The sequence below is a fragment of the Poromitra crassiceps genome (genome assembly GCF_964638095.1).
Source record: "Poromitra crassiceps genome assembly, contig: HAP1_SCAFFOLD_136, whole genome shotgun sequence".
Lineage (NCBI taxonomy): Eukaryota > Metazoa > Chordata > Actinopteri > Beryciformes > Melamphaidae > Poromitra > Poromitra crassiceps.
The window spans coordinates 50226-76039 of record NW_028152226.1 but is presented as its reverse complement, the minus strand read 5'-3'; the positions used below and the strand labels follow the sequence as shown (position 1 = coordinate 76039).

The 25814-nt window shown below is 46.3% G+C and overlaps 2 pseudogenes across 2 annotated transcripts; both read right to left on the bottom strand.

Annotated features, from left to right (window-relative positions):
• Window positions 1–20869: 20869 nt before the first annotated feature.
• LOC310770626 (coiled-coil domain-containing protein 57-like) lies at window positions 20870–21951 on the bottom strand (annotated as a pseudogene). Its single transcript has one exon. The product of its transcript is annotated as a coiled-coil domain-containing protein 57-like (transcript).
• A 613-nt stretch (window positions 21952–22564) lies between these two features.
• On the bottom strand, window positions 22565–23791 carry LOC310770625 (coiled-coil domain-containing protein 57-like; annotated as a pseudogene). The gene is made up of 2 exons: window positions 23186–23791; window positions 22565–23144 (listed from the first exon to the last, which is right to left on the bottom strand). The product of its transcript is annotated as a coiled-coil domain-containing protein 57-like (transcript).
• Between the last annotated feature and the right edge of the window lie 2023 nt (window positions 23792–25814).

The window sequence follows — 25814 nt, the reverse complement described above, 5'->3', positions numbered from 1 at the left end:
ACCATGAAACGATTGTCTCCCAAAAAGCGATTCTTTCTCCACATTTCTTGTGACTAATGTTATGGGAAACAACAGTGTAGTCAGTAAACTACTGCAAAGTTTTGAATGAGTTTTAACGGGCGTGCGCTATGAAGAAGCGTGCATCTGTCTCCTTTGGGAGCATATCTTCAGCCACCATTTTCGGGATGAGCTGGAAAACTTCTGGTTAAAACTGTCAAAATAAAGTTACTTAAACAAAAGTAAATAGCTTATTGATGCACGTTGGAGGAGAAAAGGGTATTTCAACGAACGAAGCAGCAAACCTTGTATCAAAATACTTGTGATGTTATATGGCGTGAAACTATGGCTGTAACGCATTACTCAAAATAAATAAATATCGCGGCGGCAGTGATCGTTTCGGCGTCTGGTCTATTTTTTGCTTGAGCCGCGAGCAGAGCGATTGTGTGCAGCCAGGCAGGAAGTCAGTGCAAGTTGTGACTGGCATGGAACCAAACACAGCGCTAATGGTATGAATGAGCTGAATTCACGTGCGGCACCACTTTCAGATCCATTGTGTTTGCACCATAAGACTGCTTACATAACGCTACACAAAAATGAGTCGGGTGAATTCATTTTTTGTGTGTCAGTTTTCCCCCTAAGAATGATTATGTACTGTAGGGTCAGTTTCAATCTGTGTTTATATGCTGACAGAAAGGTAGTTGATTGTTGTATTTCCTCTGAATATGAAAACTATGATTGCTTTCAATTCAGAAGTTAATGTTATGATGATAATGTTTGTGAATGCCTTTCCTTTATAAGCCAACCAATGCCACACTGGGCCCCATCCTCTCCTCATATCTTTAAAAGAACAGTTCAGCCAAACATTTGAATTTGAGAGAGAAAACCAGTCACCATTGACTTCAGTTGTACTGTATTGAAGTCAATGGTGACTGGTTTTCTCTCCAGTTGTGCTGGCAACCTCCCTGTGTGTTATGTGGACAAACTTCACCTGTGTTCCAACCGGCATGAGGGTGAGTAGATGACATAATTAAAATTTCTGGCTGAACTGTTCCTTTAATCTTGGACTCACCTGCGTCTCCCATAGAGCTGAAGATGCTCTCTGTGACGGTCATGATGGTGTCAGTGGCCTGGTCGTAGCGCCCGATGGGCTCTCCTCGGGAGGTGTACTGTCGGACATGTTGCAGGAGATCTTCCAGAGCCTGGCTCACCACACTGGCTGCTGTGCTCACCTTCAAACACATGACATGCATATCAGTGTTAAGAGACGGACTTCATAAGATGCGTGTCTGTCAATACCTTAAAACCTAGTGTTGCTGAAAGCTACTTCAGAACAAACAGTCAGAATGTTCCAACTTACTAATTCGTACAACATGGGCTTGAGAACTGACCTGTGTGAGGAGCTCGCTGTGCTCTGTGGCCGAGAGGCAGGCCTGGACACAGCTCTCCACCGAGCGATCCACCAGCTTCCCAGCCTCCATTAACTGCTCCTGGCAAACCGGGGAGCTGATGGTGGGACTCACCACCTACAGGAGGGCAGGGAGAGAGAGGGGGTGAGACACCACGACAGGGACGTGTAGCTCATTTGAAAGATTGTACTCCATCAGTAAAGAAAAGCAGGGTGTCACTTCCATGGACTTGTATAATATCCACACAATTCACCAAAGGTCACACATGAGGTGGGCTTGTTCAACATTGAGCAATGCACAGCTATGCACAAAACAATCCTAATCCTTTTGCTTCATCTACATGATGTGAATGTCCTACAGCGATGTCCCTGTTACCTTGGCACATGCCACCAGCTGGGAGGTGGACAGGGCGCACTGGGTGGCGGCAGCGATGACCCGGTTCTGAAGCACGGTGTCCTCGGCCACCTGGGCCACGTTCTTGGCCTTGAGCACCAGCATGGCTGCTGCTTTGGCCAGATTCATCAACACGTCCTGGACAACAGGAGGGGCGAAGAGGACAGAATCCCACACTCATGAACAACAAAATGATCTCTCTCGTAACGGGACAAGCCCCGTCTTTTATTGTCACACGAACACCACAACACATGCATGCAGCCACAACACACTCATGCTGACGGTGGCCGGTGAAAAGTGTCCTCTGCATTTAACCCATCCAGGCATGTCCTTTCCTCCGGGGGGCAGGCCAGGAGCAGTGGTCGCTTTCTCGTACAGCGCCCGGGGACCAACTTCGGATGTTGTCGTCACTGGTCGGATGACGATGACGATCTGATCTTCTGCATGTTTTTAGTGGGGGGGTTATATACGGAGGAACCCCCTGGGGGAGCACATGCAAAACATGCAAACTCCACACAGACAAAGGCCCTTACGACGAGATAACCCACCTGGGCAGTGGGCACTGAGGATATGGGGGGGAACACAACCACAGCGCCCACAGTGTCCCAGGCGAGAATCGAACTCAGGACCTTCTGACTGTGAGGCGACAGCTCTACCACTGAGCCACCGTGCCCGATCTATTGTACAACACGCTCTATGAAAACATGCTCATCGTGTATGTGAACTTGTTTCCATCCCATCCTGATAAACGTCTCATAAGTGGCACAGAGGGCAGTGTGGATGCTAATAGGATTGCTACATGTAGCCTGGGTAAACCCAGCCTCCACGTGACTAAGCTACATGTGCACTGAACTAAAACATACAATAACACTAACGGCACTAAGGGCTGATTGAAGTGAGGGGGCTGTATTGCTGCTGTATTTGGTGATACCTTGTGGCAATGCAAATGGATGGGGGATGCATACATCACAGAACTACAGTTAAAGGGTTAAATGTGCATTTTGTAACTGAGCTGAGACCAAGCTGCCTGGGATGAGGGATAATTTCCACAGAGATCTGACATTGAAGTGATGTGTCGTCTCATCATGAGCAGGAATAGCAAGTGCTGCGGCCACATGGCACGTTCATCTGTCAAATATTTTCCTCAACCTGCTGGACTCAAGGAAGAGCAGAATCAACACTCTGCTCTTATTCAATGCATCTATGTACTGCTCATTATCAACATGGCTGATTTACTGCAATACATCCTAGTGTGCTGTGGCTGGCAGGCCCAAGAAAGCTTCAATCCATTTGATCTGTGCGTGTGTGCCACAGTCTGTTACAACATCATCCAATCATAACTGAGCCAAATCTCCTGATAACAAATATGAAAGCAATATAGCATTAAAAAAATTTTTTAAATAAATAAATAGATAAATAAATAAAAGGTTAAATTATGGAAAAAGTTGTTAAAAAATATCCCTGCATTGGCTTGTCACAAAGAGCTTTTGATGAGCTCACTGGCATTTGGTGGGGATCCAGCTCCCTGGAGTATTGCATAAAGGGCAGTGATGATGATAAATTGGCTGATGATTCATGGTTACCTGGAACCTCTCGTCTGTCTGGCTCTCTCTGATCTGATGCTGGAGGTCTGAGCTGGTCTGTCCCATGCTGCCTGCTCTCTCTGATCTGATGCTGGAGGTCTGAGCTGGTCTGTCCCATGCTGCCTGCTCTCTCTGATCTGATGCTGGAGGTCTGAGCTGGCCTGTCCCATGCTGCCTGCTCTCTCTGACCTGATGCTGGAGGTGTGAGCTGGTCTGGCCCATGCTGCCTGCTCTCTCTGATCTGATGCTGGAGGTCTGAGCTGGTCTGTCCCATGCTGCCTGCTCTCTCTGATCTGATGCTGGAGGTCTGAGCTGGCCTGTCCCATGCTGCCTGCTCTCTCTGATCTGATGCTGGAGGTCTGAGCTGGTCTGTCCCATGCTGCCTGCTCTCTCTGATCTGATGCTGGAGGTCTGAGCTGGCCTGTCCCATGCTGCCTGCTCTCTCTGATCTGATGCTGGAGGTCTGAGCTGGTCTGTCCCATGCTGTCTGGCTCTCTCTGATCTGATGCTGGAGGTCTGAGCTGGTCTGTCCCATGCTGCCTGCTCTCTCTGATCTGATGCTGGAGGTCTGAGCTGGTCTGTCCCATGCTGCCTGCTCTCTCTGATCTGACGCTGGAGGTCTGAGCTGGCCTGCCCCATGCTGCCTGCTCTCTCTGATCTGATGCTGGAGGTCTGAGCTGGTCTGTCCCATGCTGCCTGCTCTCTCTGATCTGACGCTGGAGGTCTGAGCTGGCCTGCCCCATGCTGCCTGCTCTCTCTGATCTGATGCTGGAGGTCTGAGCTGGTCTGTCCCATGCTGCCTGCTCTCTCTGATCTGATGCTGGAGGTCTGAGCTGGTCTGTCCCATGCTGCCTGCTCTCTCTGATCTGATGCTGGAGGTCTGAGCTGGTCTGTCCCATGCTGCCTGCTCTCTCTGATCTGATGCTGGAGGTCTGAGCTGGTCTGTCCCATGCTGCCTGCTCTCTCTGATCTGATGCTGGAGGTCTGAGCTGGTCTGTCCCATGCTGCCTGCTCTCTCTGATCTGATGCTGGAGGTCTGAGCTGGTCTGTCCCATGCTGCCTGCTCTCTCTGATCTGATGCTGGAGGTCTGAGCTGGTCTGTCCCATGCTGCCTGCTCTCTCTGATCTGATGCTGGAGGTCTGAGCTGGTCTGTCCCATGCTGCCTGCTCTCTCTGATCTGATGCTGGAGGTCTGAGCTGGTCTGTCCCATGCTGCCTGCTCTCTCTGATCTGACGCTGGAGGTCTGAGCTGGTCTGTCCCATGCTGCCTGCTCTCTCTGATCTGATGCTGGAGGTCTGAGCTGGTCTGTCCCATGCTGCCTGCTCTCTCTGATCTGATGCTGGAGGTCTAAGCTGGTCTGTCCCATGCTGCCTGCTCTCTCTGATCTGATGCTGGAGGTCTGAGCTGGTCTGTCCCATGCTGCCTGCTCTCTCTGATCTGACGCTGGAGGTCTGAGCTGGTCTGTCCCATGCTGCCTGCTCTCTCTGATCTGACGCTGGAGGTCTGAGCTGGTCTGTCCCATGCTGCCTGCTCTCTCTGATCTGATGCTGGAGGTCTAAGCTGGTCTGTCCCATGCTGCCTGCTCTCTCTGATCTGACGCTGGAGGTCTCTGCTGGCCTGCCATAAATACAAACATAGTTGGAAACGCAGAGAACAGGCAGAACAAAGGAGATGAATTTGGCCGCCACTCGTGCCGTTTATTGCGCGCGCGCGCACACACACACACACACACACACACACACAGAAAAGCTTTACTGGCATGAATAAGATATTGAGTGTTGCCAAAGTATAATATTACAACAGTGCCTAGATGAGAAAATAAGCTACGATACAGATTAATACACACACACTGTTGATGAACACTAGAGCTGCAGCTTAGTCAATTAATCAATCTGTTGATAGACAAAAGTAATTGCCAACTATATATTTTATTATTGATTAATCGTTTTGTAAACTAATTTTTTTAGAAAAAAATGATCTTGTTGGAGCTTTTTAAATGTGTATATTTTCTGGTTTCTTTAGTCTTCGATGACATTAAACTGATTCTCTTTTATTTGGGTTGTGGACTGTTGGGTCAGGCTGAAAGATGGCATTTGAAGGTGACATCTTGGGCTTTGGGGGAAAAAGTGATTGACATTTTTCACCACTTTGTGAAATGTCATAGTATTACAGACAGACTGACAGACAGACAGACAGACAGACAGACAGACAGACAGGCAGACAGGCAGACTGACTGACTCAAAACTTTGGAAAGTTAACAGAATATTACGGTGACCTGCAGTGAAATACACTCAGAATCTTTAGTTTTTTTCTTTTACTGATTAATTCGTTTCCAAACGTATGTAGGCCATATGCATTTTGTAAAAAAACAAACAACAAAAATAGACTTAAATTCAATAGTCTATAAAACAAGGCCTTCAAATTAGCAGTAACGTGCTGTATTGTTCTAGCCTGTTTCAAACAGAGTTCAATCACATTTCGCAGTGAAACAGGCAGCCATGATGATTACCTGGACAGTTCGTATTATCTCTGCTGGAGGAGGGATTCATGGCTGAGTAATAACGTTGTTTGAAGCTGAAAGTTGTGAGAAAGCCTCTATTATTCTCTGCCCGTCGCTTTAGTCCTGCTGTCTTCAGTTATACTGTTGTAATCATCGCACGTGGAGTTTTTCCACACGCGTTTTCCGCAGCAATGACCTGATTATAAAGTAGCTCTCTGTAGCCTCACCGGGTGCGCGTTGATGAGCTTGCTTCACGCATGCGTAGTGTGGATGAGACCAGTGTCAAGTTAGCAGGAATGTCTGAGTAGGATTTGTTTACTTCCTGTAGAAGGAATCTCCTGCGCTTCAACCCCTCCACAGAGGGAGGTCGGTGCTCTCAGAACAGGACAAAACAATGTAAACAGGTCAATGGGCCACTTCCAAAAGGACTAACCCAATGAGTGAGCTGGAGCACACGAAGTCACTTAAATAAATTTAATAAAGGTACAAAACTGACGTTTCGACGCGCACTGCGTCTTCTTCAGAGTTTTTTTTTTTTTTTTTTTTTTTTGACTCTGAAGAAGACGCAGTGCGCGTCGAAACGTCAGTTTTGTACCTTTATTAAATTTATTTAAGTGACTTCGTGTGCTCCAGCTCACTCATTGGGTTAGTCCTTTTGGAAGTGGCCCATTTACCTGTTTACATTGTTTACTTCCTGTTTATGATTTTTCTAAATAAAAGCTTTCATTCCCAACTCGACAAAATACACAACTTGAAGTGATGTCACACAAATTGAATACTCATGGAAAAGGTGATATTGCATTTAGATATATATATATATATATATATATATATATAGTATATATATCATGGACAGTACAATATATATATATACATATCATGTTGTATTGTAGTACCCTAAACTTAACCCTTTGTAGGCTATTTGTTCTGCTGGTGTATTTTCATTCAAACATTAAATTAGCGGTTCATCTCAGTGTTTTTATGTTCATTATGTTGGGTCTCTCATAGTTGGATTTCTACTTCGATTTTTATTGTAAAAAACGAACTTTATCATGCTTTTACTTTGAAGGCTAAATCACTAAACCGGAAGTGAAATTCCTGCTGGAGCTGAACAAAATTCCTGCTCACTTGACGCTGGTTTCTGCCCTTCTGCTCGAGCACTCTGGTCACTGCTGGCTGAGCACTGCAGCCTGGACAGCAGCAGCGACGGGCTGCTGGCATACGGCTCGCTGCAGTTTCCAGGTATGCACAAGTCTGGCCTTTTTCCACCTGACACACATTGCAGTGTTAAACAATTTCTTCAACACGTTCAACAACAACCTCCCCCCAACTGAGCACCCCTCCACCCCCACCTCCTTTCTAGTTCCTATTGGTCACTTCTGTTCTGTCCATACTCCATGATCATATTATAGGCTTAGGCTATTTGCTTTATTAGCCTCAGGTTATAATTAAGCGCATTCCTCTTGGGTCTGGATAACTGTGCCATGTAATCTGACACTTTGTATGGCTCTTCTGTAGGACATGGGTCACTTTGAGTACCTTTTACATTTATTATAAATGTTTGTATACTGATTTTATGAAGGTTTTTTCTATTAAGGAAAGGGTTCTATCTAATTAACTTTCCTATGGGGAATTATTGTCTATGGGAGGTCGGTCTATCCTTGCCTCTCTCTATATGTATAGTGCCCTCATGTGGAGATATGGGCAATTTGGGATCTCAGTACCATACCCGCTTAAAATAGCCTATATAATTATTTCTATTTCATATGTAGAATTTTTTATGTTGGCTGCTTCTCCTGGTCTTTTCGGGTTATGGGTTCTCATGTGCCATCTCCATATTATGGTATTTAATTTTTTGTATTTCTATGTATTGATTGCCTAATTATTGATCTGTGCCAGCTGGATGCATTCCCTGGTTTTTGCCTCCTTATATATGGGGTCACACCCATTCTCTCACTGAGGAAAGCCACAGGCTGAAACGCGTCTGTATGTACTGCTGCTGTGCGGATTGAAATACTCTTGAAACTTAACCTGTGAGTGCTGCCAGTTCCATTGGACTCCTTCCTGGACCCACTGCAGTTCACCTACCGCCCCAGGGTTGGAGTCGACGATGCCATCATCTACCTGCTTCAGCGAGCCCACTCTCACTTCAACACAGCAGGCAGTAGTGTGAGGAGGATCATGCTCTTTGATTTTGCTAGTGCCTTTAACACCATCCAGCCTGCATTGCTGCGTGAGAAGCTCCAAGGGATGCAGGTGGACGCCTCCACAACCTCCTGGATTATTGACTACCTGACAGACAGACCACAGTTTGTGCGACTTAGGTGATGTGTCTGACCAGGTGGTCAGTAGCACAGGATCACCTCAGGTAACTGTTTTCTCACCTCTCCTCTTCACCCTGTACACCTCGGACTTCCAATACAACTCAGTGTCCTGTCATGGAAACAACCACCTCCTCCTAAATGTGTCCAAAACAAGGGAGATGGTTGTGGACTTTGGGAGGACCAGGACTAAGCCGAACCCTATTTCCATCGGGGGTGAGGAGGTGGAGAGGGTGGACAGCTAATACCTGGCTGGGCGTTCATCACCTGGACCAAACACTGGACTGGAAAAACAAAACTGAGGTTGTATCAGGGACAGAGCAGGCTCTACTTTTTTGAAGAGGCTCAGATCCTTCAATGTATGCAGCAAGATGTTGCATATCTTCTACCAGTCTGTTGTGGCAAGTGCAATTCTCTTTGCAGCCACCTGCTGGGGCAGTACGCAGTAGCATCAGAGCCAGTGACTAAGAAACTGAACAAACTGCTAAAGAGAGCCAGCTCTGTGCTGGGGTCCACTCTGGAGCCCCTGGAGGTGGCTGTGGAGAGGAGGATGTTGCAAAAGCTGCTCAAAATAATGGATAACACAACACAGTATACTGGCTGGACAGCAGAGTGTTTTCAGTCAGAGGCTCCGTCAGCTGCATGCAGTAAAGACTGTTACAGGAGGTCTTTCATGACCACCGCAATAACCATATATAATAACTCCCGTACATGCAGGGAGAGGAGACTCCTTCTCTTCCTACCTCTCCCTCTCTCCTCCACTCCCCTCCTATGACAATATTAAACCCACATATTGCTCATGCACATTCCACATAACACTATGTCTGCTTTGCACAATTTGTACTTACAATGCACAGTCATAGTTTAGTGTTATATCATAATTAATATGCTCTATCCATATATATATACAATTTTGTATGTGGGTGATGTTTGTTTCAAGTTCTGTGTCCGGCCACAGCTACGCCGTTTTAAGTGCGATCAGACTGAAACTTTCAGGTGTAAAGGGCACCAGTGCGGGTGACCTGACAGAGCCAGATTTTTTCCTTAGGCTAATTAGCTAATGATGTGATGTCATCAGTGATGTCATCAGTGATGATGATGTCAAAAGTGCTGTTACAGGACTGCACGCGCGCACACACACACACACACACACACACACACACACACACACACAGGAGGCATTGTGACAAGACTGGTCGATGATGTCAAAAAGTGATGTGATAAGGGCACACACACAATGACACACACACACAAGGAGGCATTGTGACAAGATTGGTCAGTGATGTCAGGGGCGCACACACACACACACACACACACACACTAATGGTGTCATGAGTGATATAATGGGGCACGCACCCTTACTTTTGAAGTTCTGAGAAATCTTTTGACCCTTGCTTATAAAATATTTCTGTTTCTGAAGACAGAATCATCCGTGTTTATGAAGTATTTATTGGTGAATTTCAGAAATGGATAAAAGCATTGCTTTTTAATTAAACCCTTGATTCACATTTTGAGGGGGGAAAAGTGATGATATGTCTGCTGGATCTGTTAATTTTGTGCAGTTTAAGAAATTGGAACAGCTCATCAGCAATTCAATCTCAGAAAAGAAAATACCAACTGTATTCCGTTTATCTGTTGTTGTTGTTGTTGTTGTTGTTGGTGGCAGTGGTGGTGGTGGTTTGTTTAAACTTTAATGTATTTCCACAAATTATAAACATTGGAAAAGATGCAAAAGAAAACAAGACCCCCCCCACTGCTCTTTTTCTGCTCCACATTCATCCAGCTGCACACCATGTTGCATTAAAATGATATTGCATTAAGTGTCCTATATTGTTTTCTTTAAAATATTAAATTGCTGGGTGTCATAAACCAAAAGAACAATATGTTGCATGGGCCAATGCTGACATTTCCAGAAATTGGCATCACCCAAGATGGCCAACCAATTTTGGTATTTTTGTCTTCCTGCATGTCTAGTTTATTTTGGTATGATATCCGTGCTGATCTTGTAGCTTAATGATAGTTATCACTCTGTAAACAAACCTACTCCCATATAGTCCAGTAATAATGTGGGTCAACCTCTCACTCATTGCAACAAAACCAAACTCAATGGATTTTGTCTCCTCAATATGTTCTAAATGAGAGGGGGGGGGGGGTCTTGAAAATCACATAAATATTACATAGGCTACAGTACTACTTTTTTCCAAACCATTATTTTAATTAGCTATTTGGAAAAGGCAGTAGCAATGTAGCAGGTTAATAGCTCACCCACACAGCACCTGAATCTGAAGAGCTGTTCAGCATTTTTTCAAGATACAGGTAGGCTACTTTATTGCCACACAACCAGGTTGGTGGTAGGCTATTTGGTTTCGGTACAGTAGCCTAGTCTATATTCTGTAGCTCTGAATGAAACATAGAAGATGTAGCCTAGGCTATACCCCCTTTCCAACAATACATAGAAATACAACACACAGACAAGACAGTACACCAGAGCCAGTGATTTACTGCTGTAGCCTACTTATCTTAATATAAGTAATGGGGAAGTTTCACTCTAGGCCTATTAGTTCATTTTTCTATTGTCTGGTGCCCATAATAGGTGAAACTCAAATAAATATGAAGCTACTCCTGTGGAAAGGTTAGGCTATCATTAATTCACTTAGGCTATAGTGACCCTATAAACAATTTTTGCATAGGTAAAGTTTTGCCCACTCAGTTGAGCCTGATATTTGGTCTGGCTCATTTGGTAGGCTAATTTCTTTCGACCACCTGTGGAAGCTGATTGTGGATATTTCAGTATTAATAACAATATTTTTTTACGTCTTAGTCTCTGGTCTCTCCTGTTTCTAAGTATAGCTGCATCGTTTGATTTGACAAAGTAAAACTATTTTTATAGGCTACGCATTTTAGGAAATGTCTATGGGAAAATAAATGGTGGATGAAAATCTCTTGGTACGCATGATGAAGCAGAAAGTAACGTTGACTTTGGCGACGGCGCGTCGGCCAATCGTGTCACGGTGTTTGCGCGTGTCCGTGACCAATCAGCTCACGCACACGTATGCGCACGATTCAAAAAACAATATTTCAGAGGCCAGTTCAGTTTTGAGTTCAGAGTTCAGACGGTGCAGACCAGTTCGGACGTAGCTCAAGCCACAACTGAAGACGGTAAAGTCAGAAGACGACGGTTACATTTAATGCTACATTTGAGATTTGTGGAGCAAGAACCTGCAGGACCAGGTAAGACAAAGAACAAATGATTGATTTAAATTGTGGATATATCGCAAACGGTGTCATTTTGAATTGTATGTTTTCGGTTTAGGTTGCTTGTTTGGTTATAGTGTAGGCTCAGAAATGCACGGCTTCACTCCCACTCGGGCTATCGGGCTGGCCGTTTAGCTCGAGTGGTGAAGGTGTTACACCAGAGGTAAAGTGCTGAGCCAGAGGTCCCAGGTTCGTATACGGCCTGACGCTACATTAGCTAGCAGTTAGCTAATCGATTCTTCTCTGTTCGTCTCCCTAGCTGCTTAGCATCGCTGCCTTTTCTTTCTCGGTGTTTCAGATGGACTTTTATGAAAACGGCAAATACATGCAATGTAACGTTAGCACTTTCTGTCTGGAGGCGAGGCTGCGGGCGTTTACAACAGATAGTCAACTAAACTAATGAGAGCTAGCTAGCTAACGTTGGTTATAGACTATTAATAACTTTATGCTTAGCTGTTGTAAACGCCCTCAGCCTCGCTGCACGAAGTACTAACGTTACATTGCATGTATTTGAACGACGTAGTTTAACTACACTTTGCAGCAGCTTGCTGGTAGTTCAACTACATTCGTATTAGTTGAACTTTTTCCCCCGTCCTGATCGCTTTGAAGACAGTGGACCGTGGAGTCGGCCAGGATCCCACTAATGTTACTGTACTTGACAAGACAGTCTATGTTACCTCTGATTGGCTTGCCCTGATGACATGATACAGTTGGGTTAATTCTGAAATGAATCAATGCAGACTTTGGATACATTTAACGTTAATCTTGCCCCATTAGGCATTCTCTACTGGGACATTATTGTAAACAAACATTGTGATTGTGATTAATTTTAAAATGTTCTATGAAATATCCACAGCGTTTGTGTAGCTTTTGGCTAAAACAGTGCCAAAAGTGTCTGTGGTTTGATTGGGTGGTCTGTGTTTGAGCAGAAATGATGGTCTGATGGAATGATGGAAAAGGGAAATTGAGTCGAGTGGATTATCTGTTGATTGTCTGCAGATCCAATCCACTTTTTTTTAGCAGATGTTTAATGTTTTGTTTCTTGTTTTATTTTACAACACTATCATTCGAAATGTGTGTGTGTGTGTGTGTGTGTGTGTGTGTGTGTGTGTGTGTGTGTGTGTGTGTGTGTGTGTGTGTGTGTGTGTGTGTGTGTGTGTGTGTGTGTTTGTTTAAAATGTGACAGCTAATACACCAGATGTTGTTGTCGATGAGGACAGTAGAGAGGCCACCATTTTGGAAGTGGGGTGTGCTTTTGATTCCAGTCTGGAAGAAGCTTTTATCACCATTGAAATACCAACTGCTCAAGGATGCCATTTTACAGCTTGGGTATAATTGTAAATGGCTTGTTTTCATATTTGGAAGCCTTGGTAATGTCCATAGGCTGGTCGTAAGTGGCCTGCAGTGCAGAGGGCAGGACTGCCCAGACCGAGAGCCAAGGCTCTGGCCAAATTCTGCTCTATTTCTGCAATAATTGGCAGTCGCCACATTTGGAGGAGGCGCTGTTTCCTTTATCCATAGATTCAGACTAGATACATCTGTCACTATAAGATTTCCCATTGATTGTGCATCTATTATAGTTTGTGTTCAAGGATTTCTTGTCTAAATGTGAACACAAATAAAGGTATTCAAATGTGTGAGATGAAAGGATGGTATTGGTATGTAATATACCTGAGCTCATATGTATTTTCTATCTCCCCTGTGCAGCTGCCATGGAGTGGAGCTCTGATTGTTATTCTGAGAGCGAGATGAGTGTCGAGCAGGAGTCAAGCGGCGGAGTCCACCTTCATAAGTTTGTCGCCAAAACTGTAAGAATGCCACCTATAAAGCATAATTTAATCATAGTAGAAAAGCAGGTTTTATTTTCTGATTCAAGGATAAGTCTGGTTATATTCAACCTGGGGTGCCATCATGTCGATCAGATAGACACTTGACAGGAAGCTTAGAAGCAGTTTCACCTCTGTGTCTTCTGTATTTGGTGTAACGCTAGTTCTACTGTAGTGCTTTCATGGTGATGCAAAGCAAATGTTTACCATCCACTATACAGTGTGTTAAAGCATTTACATGCACTGGAGTGAACTGAAGAAGTACACATTTTATTAGACAGGTGAAGCTGCTACTAGGCCACGTCTCTTGCAGTATTATGTTGATCAAAGAGCTTATTTTCAAAACTCAGTGTGTTCCCCAGGTTTCACTGAACACTGTATGTTTCCCGCTGTCTGCCCACTATCTTGACTAAGTCTTGTCTTGTTTCTCCCTAAGGTCAATAAGGCAGAGTACTGCGAGCCCTGTGGGGAGAGGATCAGGTGTGGGAAGACCACTCTGGTGTGCCGTGGCTGCAAAGTGGTCACTCACCCAGAGTGCAGTGAGTGCTGCCCGCTGCCCTGCGCTGCCAACATGGATGGTACCCCCGTCGAGATTGGGTCACAATACAGTCAGGTGAGTCTCTAACATCAAAATAGCATTAATTTCATAGACCAAACGCATACATGTCCATACACACATACAACACATAGTGTAAAACAGCCATGTATATGCTCTGGACTACTTTGATGTCTGTGTACTGAGTGTATGTAACTATGCAGTGACCGTCTTTCCACTCTGTCTGCTCCACAGTGCTTTAATGATGACCTCCATGTCAGGTCAAAGGTCACTTGGTCACTAGCAGCCAGAGCCAATGGTGTTCTGGAGGGCAGGGCGTGGCCAAGGCCCCCTTCCCCCACCCCTAGCACTGCATCTGTGGCCTCCTGCATCAGTGCAGGGAAGCAGTGGGCAGCCCCGGACAGCAGCCAGGCTAACAATTCCCCTACAACAACCAGGAAGTTCCCCATCCCTTCAGGGCCTGTGGCCAGACAGGTCAGGAGAGGCTGTGCTGAGGATGAAGTCCGGTCCCCCCCTCCTACCTTCAAGAGAACCAACACGGTCAGTGCACTTCCTTAGCTGTCAGGAGCTGATGATGGTGTTGTGTTTTTCACACTTTGCTCATGTTTTCCCCCAGCTTAAATGTGAAAATGTTTATAATAATATAGTGTTTCCTAACCTATTAACATCCTGCTCTCTTTGACTTTAATATATCATAGATTTAACTTGCGCTTGTTTTTTGAGGGAGCAAGCACAGTGTCATTGCAAGCTTTAATGGAATCATTGGACATAAAGGCTAAATGTTGTTGAGACCACTCTCCATGCAGTAAAAATGACACTAATTTCTCCTCCACTCTTGATCCGAGTAGAGGAGTCCACTGCCAGCATACTTGCACCAGCATCGCCGGGCCCCCTCTGCTGGTCGTAAAAAATGGATGCAACACAACCCCTCCACCAGCCTGGACCTGGGGTCAATTTTGCAGCCCGTCTGCCCCAAATCTACAATCAAAGTGTCTGCTGCCCCCAGTTTGAAGGCCCTGTCCAGGTGTAATCAATATGTGCTCACGCATCAGCCGATGGCCTCCAGTGGTGAGATCCACACCCAACTCATCAAGGTAAATCAGCTGAAATGGTGAAGATACTGTATTCTGGACACACATTGAAATGTTTTAAACTGCACCAAGCAGCACATGCTCGGCCCATGGCAGGTCAATGTGGTGCAACAAGCCTGTTGGAAGGGTCTGCGGTGGACACAATGCACCTAATGCCTCCTGTTTGTTTCCCCTATTCTTCTTCTGTACAGGGTGTGGTCGTGAAAACCAGAGGAGGAGGGCGAGCGGTCCAGTTCACAGAAATAGAGAGCCTGATGCAGGAGCCCACCACAGGCCCAAGGTAGCTTTCCACACATATGTGAACGACAGACAGACACTGCTGACATTATTATAATTAATAGTAATATACTAGTACAGTGCCTGTTCCCCCATTCACCACCTCCCACACACACATACTGCACTCCATCGGGTCCCCCAAAGCGCACTCGCCAGGTTTGAGGTTGATCCAACAAACGGTTCTCAAGATACGCGAAAGACAGTCAGTCATACAGTCCTGGAATTGACAGAATTGAACACAAATTCAGGGGCCAAAACCCCAGGCTCGCCTGCTGCGTGGCCTCGCCTGCTCTATTGGCAGGCGCGGCACACCATTCGCTTAACTTTGCATCACTGAAGACATCACTGTCACTGATGATGCGACAATGCCTATGGCATCATCAGTGCCTATATCATATCTGATGATGTCATAGACATTGTGACATATCATCCAGTGACATTGTTGACCTTAATATCATCTTATGATCTCACTGATGATGTCATAGGCATTGTGACATCATCAGTGGGACAACAATTGAAACAGACAGACAGATATTGCCCACTTGCTCACTTTTATATAAATAAATATAAAGGATTGAATGTGTTGCGCGTCCAAATCGCACAAAAACAGCGCTCTGCACTCAGTCCACCCCCTCAGTTTGAAGTCAATCAGACCAACGGTTGTGGAGATAACTATGTGAAGGACAGACAGACAGAAAAACAAATAGAGTCCGCACACTGGATTTTAAAGGCTCCTGGTCAAATTGACCAGGAGCCTTTAAAATCCAGTGTGCGGACTCTATTTGTTTTTCTAATTATTATTCATTTGTCCAGCACCTGACTTTTCGTAGATGTGCATGCTCTCCTGTTTTTTCAAAGGACAGACAGACAGACAGACAGACAGTCCTGACGATGGATGGTTGGATGGAGATAATGATGTTTAGAATGTTCACTGTGTCACCATGTCTTGTTTCTGTGAAGGAGAGCACCAGAAGGCAGCCGCACCAAGGAGCACTGGTGGTCCCGCTGGTCCCGCTGGTCCCGCTCTGTTGGTCACGATGAGAAATGGATGGACCACAAGCCCTCCACCACCCTGGACCTGGATAGAGTTTTGCAGCCCGTCCTCCAGAATTCCATCACGGTGTCTGCCCCCATCAGCGAGAAGTCCCTGTCCAAGTGTCAGAAGTACATGATCACACATCAGGAGGTTGCCTCCTCCGGTGGTGAGATCCAGACCCAACTCATCAAGGTAAATAAGCTGAAACGGGGAAGGTTTTAGACACAAATTGAAATGTTTTAACCTGCACCAAGCAGCACATTCTCAGCCCATAGCAGGTCAATGTGGTGCAACATGTCCATTCTTTGACACTGGAAGCCTGTTGGAAGGGTCTGTGGTGGACACAATGCACCTAATGCGTCCTTTTGTCTTTTCCTTTGTCTTTACAGGGTCTGGTGTTTAAAACCAGAGGAGGAGGACATGCCGTAGAATTCACTGACATAGAGACCCTGAGACAGGAGGGAAATCTTGGAAATTGGTTCAATCCTCATCAGGGTCTGTGTCACCTCCCACTCTTCCTGAGCTTTTAAAGGTAAACCACAGTGAAATTAAGGGTAAACAGAATATAGCAGATGCCTTTAATAGGCATTTTATCAATGCAGGCTTAGACACTGTTTCAAGTCTCCCTGTAAATACAAAAGGCAGTGTAGCCAGTAGCCACCACTTTAAGTTGCCCTCGAAATAGTTTTAATTTTCTCTTAATTTCTCCCACTCAGGTGTGGAAAGCTCTATCAAGTCTTGATTGTAAAAAATCTGCTGGTCCTGACCAAATTGAGCCATATTTTTTAAAAACGGCTGCCAATTTGATTGCAAGGCCCATTGCCTCCATTTTTAAGCTTAGTCTAAGCACTGGTGTGATCCCCAGTGTAGGAGCCAAATTTGGTCTGCTATTATTTCTTGTGATTATCTTGTGTAATGCTTTATATGTCCTTGGGGTGTCGCTGTGCCATATTACCTAGGCTCAGGTGATCTATATAGGTACTGGCTTCACTGTGGTTCACTAGGTGTTTGACCCGGAAGGGCAAATGGTTTTTGACCGCTTCGCTGTGGCGTGACATTTGTTTGGTGTGTTCTGCCTTTTCTATGTTTGAACAACAAAATGGAATGTATTCACGTTTGTGCACTGGAGCAATAAATCCACGTTTTTAACTGAAGGACTGCCTCGATCGTTTCCCTACGCAACACAACAATATGGTATCGTATTGAACATCAACAGAGCAAGCGCGGCAGCCAAGCTATCCGGTGGTTAAACAACTCAGTAGCTTACAGTATAGACTGGGCTCCTTTAACATTTTATAAGAGCAAACCAAAGTATTCCCGCCGCACCAGCTCTCAATTCTGGGACTCGCCGCCTGTGGTGTGGTAAAGGCAAGTGTTATTGGAGGTTGAATACGATCAAATGTTACAAAAAGCTGTAGAGCTACATAGCTTCAAAACAGGCTAGAACTCCCTATAGAGGGAAAATATTGTTGGTTGCCGGCTGTTTTTGTTGACAGAGATACAATATTATAATCCTTCATTTCTAAAGTGAAAAACAAACCTTAGGATGCTTTCTCACTGGGAACGATTGCTTTTGTTCTGTTCCGTGCCCCGCGTATGATTGCCCCCCCGCCCTCTCCCCTGCTGGTCAGCTTTCACATTACAACATTTCTTCCGCACTCGGGAACGGAACAGAACACTTGCAGAGTACACTTGTGTCATCAACTACGCAAGTGTTCCGTCCCCGGGCGCGCCAAAGCGTTCCCCAGACCGCCTTTTCAAATGGAACCTACGCTGACCCGGGCACGGAACACAATGTTCACAATCATGAAACAAACTGCAGCTGGGCGTCAATTTGGGGACACGTGTGCTTGGTTCCACTCCCGGGTCCCCAGTGAGAAAGCACCTTAAAGTCGCTGTAGTTGATGGTCACTTATTCATTCAGTCTCATTCAAATGTGGCTGTGATCATTTGAAAAGGGGTTAAAGTCATGGAAAAACCCTGATGGCAAATAAACTAGTCTGACATCATTCTCTGTTCTGCTCTTTTCCTCCTGACAGGGAAGCGTCGTCTGGAGACGTGCCTGAGGGATGTGAGACTGGCCAGGGTCAAACAGCTCACTAATCCAAGGACCACAACATACTTCTGGCCATCACATCACATACTGCAGACAGACATTACAGGCCCCCATCAGCCTCCAGCACAACCAAGAAGCCCTCAACAGGAGGCAAGGTACATAAGAGCCTCGTCCAGCCTCTTGTGTGTGTCCATAGATGTATCTGGACAAAATTTTGGTCAACTTTTTTTCAAAAGTCCTTTGTAATGAGTACCCCCATCGAAAATGTGTATAGCAATAGAGTCAGGGTGGGGCGGTGTGTTCTTGTTCCCTCCTTCAGTATCTACTCCCTTCTTGATTTGTTGTCTTATCCTCAGGCTTGATGGCAGTGCCCAGACTTACAATATGTTGATGTCAGAGAGTAGAGAGCTCCCTATAAACACAGATGGGCAAAGTACACTCATTCTTTACAGAGAGGAGAATAATTTATTTACAGAGAGTAGATGTACAGTTACTGGTGTCAAAAAAAGGCTCTGGTAAAGTGGAAGTACCGATTCAACTTACTGTATTTACTCAAGCAAATGTAAATAAGTACAGGCTCTGAAATGTACAGTACTCAAAAGTATAAAAGTAAAAAGTATTTATACAGGTTCTTTGTGTGCAAAGCTAACTGAACCTCACGCCATTTTATATAATTCAAAGGCTATTAAACTTAAAAGATCCCTGGCAAACATGTTATAAGATGTATAAAATATGTATTTTGTATGTTGATGTGATGTGACACCCTACACTAGAGAGAGAGAGGTGGAGCTAGAACCGTGCATGAATAGAGGGAGAGCACGAGATGAGAGAGACAAACATTACATTGTTTTTGTCTGTTGTGCTTTAAAACTAAAGTAACAAGCCTGTATTTTTATGTAACGTGTTGAAAGTAGACTACAGATATTTGTGTCAAAACGTAGGGAGTAAAACAACATCAGCCTGTGCAGTGAGCAGATTTCACTGCACACATTTTCTTATGTTTTAATTTTTTTGTCATGTTCCACCGTTTACGCACTTAATTTAAATACCTTGAAATGGTGAGGTGCTTTTTTCTTTTTTATGCTACTTTTATATTGGGTTTTGTATGGATTTTAGCCTATTACACCCCATTGTTTGGCAATTGGTTGAAATGCTTTCCCTGCCACTACACTGCACAAGTTATTATACAAGTGGGTATTTGAAAAGACAGCTTGTGATGTGAATATTATTGATAGTGTTTTTATTTTATTTTATTCTGGATATTTTAAAAGACAACTTGTAATATGAATATGATTGATAGTGTATTTGTTGTTTTTTATTCTGCATATTTTAACACGTTCACTGCCAATGACGTGTTTTTACGTCAAACAAAATCCAACCGTTCACTGCCAATGACGTGTTTTTACGTCAAAAAAAAATCGATTTTGTTTTTTTGACGGTGGGACGTTGATCTAACCCTTTTACGTCTCCTATACCAGAATTGGAGGTATTGAATGTGTATAATCTATTTTACCGACCCACTGAGTGGCGACATGTCTCTCCACAGTAGGAGAGGCGAGCCAAAACTGGAGGGAAAAGCGCGAGGAGGAAGCCGTTCTCATACAGTAAAATGGATGGCGAAAACGCTTTCACTTTCGCGCTGATGCACAGCGGTGGCAACGGTGGGGGGTTCCAAGAATAGATTGGATGCACACTTTGAAACACGCACCATAAATAAGCCCAGAATCGCAAGAGCTTCATCAGAGCTCTCAACCGGACCGCCAAGAAACCAGCGAAACCCATCCAGCGAGCCCCATGCAGACTGCCAGGCAGCAGCAGCAAAGCAGCAACTCGTTTGTCACAGACCCGCCGCAGAGCCAAGGAGGGCGGAGGAGAACGCCCACGGAGGGAGGAGTTGGAAGCAGAGGGGGGTTTCCTGCTGTTATGGAGGAAATTACTGTTCAAAACTATTGTTTAGATGTCTGACGCCAAAAATGAATGGTTAAAGTGACTGTTCTATCGAATTTCACAAAAAGCCGTTTATCTCAGAATAATTTTTCTGACGCTGAAACCATGCTGTATTCAACTGCTAATGCTTACATAACTACTAACTCTACAAACTAACTCTTTTAGACAGAGAAAGCACACATTCTATTAGTTGTTTTGAGATATTGTGTGTTCACAAAATCTTAGCAGAAAAGAATCCTCGGGTCTTGAAAGATGAGCCAGAATCCTCAAAAAAACCCTCTGGCAGAACCTACCTACAGTAAAAAAAAAACGGCTGGCAGTGAATGTGTTAAAAGACAACTTTTTGTCTTGTCTTCATGTTTTCTTATGTATTTCTAATCTTTTTGTATGTGGAGCTGTTGGCTTAATATGTCTGTAACTGTATATATTGTAAATAAATGAATGAATAACATGGTGGATACATACTCCTGTCCTGTGGATTTCTTAACCCTGCATGGTTTACCTGTGAACTTTTCCAATGACTTGGTACTGTTTGAGCAGCTCCAGCTGGAGGCTGCTGGGTAATAATATCAAAGACGATGGGATATCAAAACAAGGCGAAAGCAAGACACTCCAATTCCAGTCACTTCCTGTAAAGGTGAGACTGGTCTAGCCTAGGTAAACCCAGCCACCACGAGACCCTCTCTAGCTGTAGTCCAGCAGTGGTGGTGGTGTGGGCTCGCAGGCGGTTGCCCATCTCTATCAGCTGCTGCCGCTCCCTGCTCAGACGGGCGATACAGCGAGCCGCCTGCTTCAGCTTGGCCTGCAGGAGAGGTGCGTTTGGTTTACCACCTGGCACGTCCCCCGGCACACCGGCAGACCTCAGGCCCAAGGCCAGCTGCTGCCGCCGGAGACACAGGTTCTCCTCCTGGAGCTGTCGCACCATCTCACTCTGTTCACACACAATGGGCTGCCGCCTGCTAGCAATGTCCAACTTCAGTGCCGAAACCTGGTTCCCCAGGGCAACAGACTCCAGGTTGTTGAGGACGTTTCCTTTCTGGTACTCCTCCTTCTCTCGCCTCACTTCCTCCAGCTCCATCTCTACTGCGGCCAAACGCTGACGAAGACCCGCCTCCTCAGATTGGCCACTTCCAGACGTAGCTCCTCCCCTTCCACCTGCTTGGCATGGCACTGTTGCGTGAGGCTGGCGAGGGCAGACTCCAGATGTGCCACTCTCACCTCCTGCTTCTTCAAGGCAGCAGTGTTGCTGACTTTCTCCATACGCAGACCGCCAATAGTTTAGTTGAGTGATCGGATGTGGTTCTGTAGGTACGTGTTGTCCAGAGCCACGGGGGCCAGGGCCTCAACAGGTCTGTCTGTGGCTGCAGCTGGATTGAGGTGTCCTACAGGGCCCTCTAGCTGCCCCTCCAGGTGTCTGCACCGAGCCTTCAGCAGTGACACCTCCTGCTCCAGGGCATGACTGTATTCTGGAGGAACTGGAAGTGCTGTGCTGGTTGTAGAGGAGTTGCCAGTGGGCTGTGCTGGTGGTCCACTAGCCACCTGTATGCTGGTAGTAGGGATGGTGGAGGAGATGACAGGGCCGCTTGGAGGCTGGGCTGGGAGATGGCTGATATCCATATCCTTCCTCATCTGGGCCACCACAGCCCTCAGGCTGCTGCTCTGCTGCTGCAGGCGACGGGTCTCCTCCGATGCCAGATCACTCATGTTTGGTGTGAAACCCTGTAGTGCCTGGTCTCTCTCCACTGTAAAGGTGCGTTCACACGAGATATTTATTTTTCGCTCTGTCGCTCAAGTCAACCCTTTGGAATCGCTCTGTCGCTGTGTTTAAATCGCTCATCAACAGGCACACGAAATGACGGACATGTGGGGGATATAACGTTACGCAATGTCATGATATTTGTCCACTACGAGCCACCGTCATTGTTTACAAGCTAAAGCCTATCAGCGTGCTCCTAATGCGAGCTCCATACCGGTAGTACAGACTTCACTTCATGTCAGCTGTCAGCCTGTCAATGCGGTTTGTTGCCACACAATAAACCAGCGGTTTGTTCCAAGTCATCAAGTGATCCTTGACTCACTCTCACGGCAGCCAATCAGTGTTGAACAGCGAGCGACTGATGCCAGCGTAATTTCACTCGAGTTGGGATATTTCATCTCGAGCGACGAGCGTATTTTCTCCCTATCGCTCTGTCTCTGCCGCTCGGACGCCCAGCGATTTTTCTCCCAGGCGAATATACGCTCAATCGCTCGTTTGCATTGACTTTGTATGAAAACTCGACGCCAGCGAAAAACTTTAATAGGTCGGTGTGAACGCACCTTAACAGAACGCAGTAACAGTCAGGTCCTGTAGCTCTCTGTCTCGTTCCCTCAGCTCCGCCCTGGTCTGGTCTCTGGCCTGGGTCAGGCCCTGTATGAGCTGCTCACTGGCCAGGTAGTGTTCAGCCTTGGTGTCCTCACAGCGTCTCTGCCACTCCAGCTCCAACTGGACTCTCGTCCGCTCTAAAGCCTTCTCTCTGTCCAGACCTGCGCCCAGCTGCAGCTTGTATCTCTCCACCTCCTCCCTGCTCCTCTCCAGTTCACCCCTCAGTTTAGCCTCTCTCTCCTGCAAGGGCAGCATCTCCGTATCCTTGGCAACAGCCTCCTTGGAGGCCTGGCTGATGTACTTGTCCCAGCCAACTTGTGTCACCTCCAACTCTGAGCGAAGCCTCTGTGCAGTCTTGTCTCTCCGTTCCAGCGCTTCCCGCTGGTCTCTGTGCCCGGCGCGCCTGTGCAGCCATCACCTCCATGTCCTCCTGCAGCTTCACCACATGTCTCTCAGCGGTCTGCAGCTGCTGGGTGTGGGCCTGCCGCTGGGCCTCCAGCCGGGCCTCGCACTCCCTCAGAGCCCGGTCCAGATCCTCGTGTTGTGGTTATCCTCCTCCTTCTTCAGTTTACAGACCTCACTGCTGGCAAGGATCACATGATTAAGGAGCTTGAAGACAAGCTGAAAAGGATGGAGACCAATCTTCCAGGCGCTGTGTTGGAGCTGGGTTTGGAGCTGTTGACAGAGCTCCTCAGAGGCCTGCAGAGCCTCCACAGCCTGGACCTGGGCCTGGGAGTGCACCTCCATCTCTTTAGACAGCAGCTTCACGTGGCGTTCATGAGACAGCACCACACCTCGCATCTCATCCATTTTCAGGTTGAACTCGTGCTGGCCGGCCCTCAGCTCCTCCTCCCTCTCCTTGGCCTCCCGGCCTCTCAGCTCCTCCAGCTTGACTACCTGGATACGCAGCTGGCTCAGCTCCTTCTGTCTGTTGCTCTCTACAGTCAGTGACATGGTGGCCACAGCATCGTATCTCTCCAGCTCTGGGTCTCTCTCCTCTAGGACCGCCAAGTTGAATTGGAAATCCTCCCTCAGCTGCTGGAAGCGTTGCCTCAGGGAGGAGCGCTCGTCCTGGGCCTCTTTGAGGGAGCTCTCCAGCTGCTGGAACCTGAGAGACTGGAGCTCCTTCCATTCCTTCTCCTTACTGGCCAGCTGAGCCTCCAGGTCCCCATCTGCCTGCATGGTCAAACTGGGATACACCTAGGAGTTTTGACCCCCTCTTCTCTTGTCTTCCATGTGACGTAAACGCTTCCCATGGAAATCATCCATTACGTTAACATGCTATTCACATTTTAGTGGAGAGCAGCAAGTATAGAGAGCAGCCACTCTGCTGCACTGTTGTGGGGAAAGCCATCGTTGTCCAAGTCGTTGAGCGGGCGTAGGGTTTTTGAGGTGAAACGGACTGAGCACGAGTTTTAAGTTCTTCACCTTAGAGTTGCACAGCGCTGCAGTGTGTTGGTCAGCCAGTCTCATGTGTTACTGTTGAGTGAGCACTGCTCTGCTGCACTAACATTAATGTTGGTCTCCGAGTGACGGCGAGTTCAGAATGTAACGTTCGTCTGGCAAAGGTCATTATTGAGTCCTTTGAAGATGAACAACAAGATGTTTTGACAAGATAGGCTGTCTGCGCCATATAGTCTCTGGACGCTGCGGCGGCACTGCCGTCACAGTTAAGTTCCACACACGCAAAACTGTATGGGTGCTACTGCTGTAAATTATTTCATAGCATGTGTGACATAATTGCACTGTACAGCCCTCACTGATGACATCACAATTGCGTGATTGATGACATAAATTCAGACTTTTTCCTCCGAATTCATTACATTACGTCATTTGGCAGATGCTTTTATCCAAAGCGACTTACAATAACACATTTTTGTCAGCAATAGAGCAATCAACTATGCAACACAGTCTATGACAGCTACAACTTCTGAAGAAATAGTGGTAAAGTTTTTTTGTTGTTTTTTTAGAGAGAGAGAGAGAGAGAGAGAGAAAGAGAGAGAGAGAGAAAGATGTTAGTTCAAGAGGGGGCCAGGTGGAGCCTGAAAGGTGTGTTTTAAAGTCCCTGGAAACCAGAAATATTTCTTTATTATTTAGCATTTTGAGTTCATCACATCACAGGAGCCTATGTTAATAAGCCACCAGCCAAATTTGAACGATGATGAACGTCGCAAAGTATATAAATTTAGGTTTGACAGTCCTGGCAAAAGTCATGAGAATCAATTATTTTTTAGAGTGTATTTTCTCCCGCGGACTGTGTGGGCGTGTCCCGTCTACAGCAGGGAAATTTCCCTCTCTCAGACCTCTCTCCTCTCCTCGGAGAGGGAGAGAGAGAGAGAGATGGTTTGTGTGTGTGTGTGTGTGTGTGTGTGTGTGTGTGTGTGTGTGTGTGTGTGTGTGTGTGTTCGCGTGTTGCTGCGCGCATAGCGTACTGACGGTCATCTGTCTATCTGTCTATCTGTCTGCACGCGCGCACACACACACACACACACACACACACACACACACACAGCAGCGCCGCAGCAGGCAGAGGAGAGGTTTCTACACACCGCCGACGAGACTAATCTCTGCTCTGCCACTTCGAGTGCACAGCGCTTCTGTCTCCCTCCCACCGTGTGCTGTGTTCGTTCGTTCTCTCTCTCTCTCTCTCTCTCACTAGTCCAGAGAGAGAGAGAGAGAGAGAGAGAGAGAGAGAACGAACGAACACAGCACACAGAGTGGGAGGGAGACAGACAGACACTGAGCAGCGCTGTGGGGGCAAAGAACGCGCGTGTACAAAGGTTATATAGAGCTTATGACCTCATAATCTCCTGCGTTTTAGCACCTCGCGCACTGCTCTCTTCAATGAGGAAGTACTTTGTAGAATCTTGTAGAAAAGTGTCGATTTTAAGGCTTTGGGTTGAAAGTAATGTATAATAATTTCGGAGGCACACAATTACTAACATAAGACCCTAAATAACATAGTTAGAACGTTTTTGTGGATTTTGGTTTCCAGGGACTTTAAGTTTTTGACGAAAGATTGGCAGTGAAGCGGCCGTCCTGACCATAGGGGGGAGCTCATTCCACCATTGAGGTGCCAGGGACGAGAAGAGTCGCGATTGGGATGAACGACTTTTGAGCCCCGTAGTGAAGGGGGGCGAGGCGTCCTACACTAGTGGAGGAGCGGAGGGAACGGTGAGAGGTTTGGAACCTGACCATAGATCAA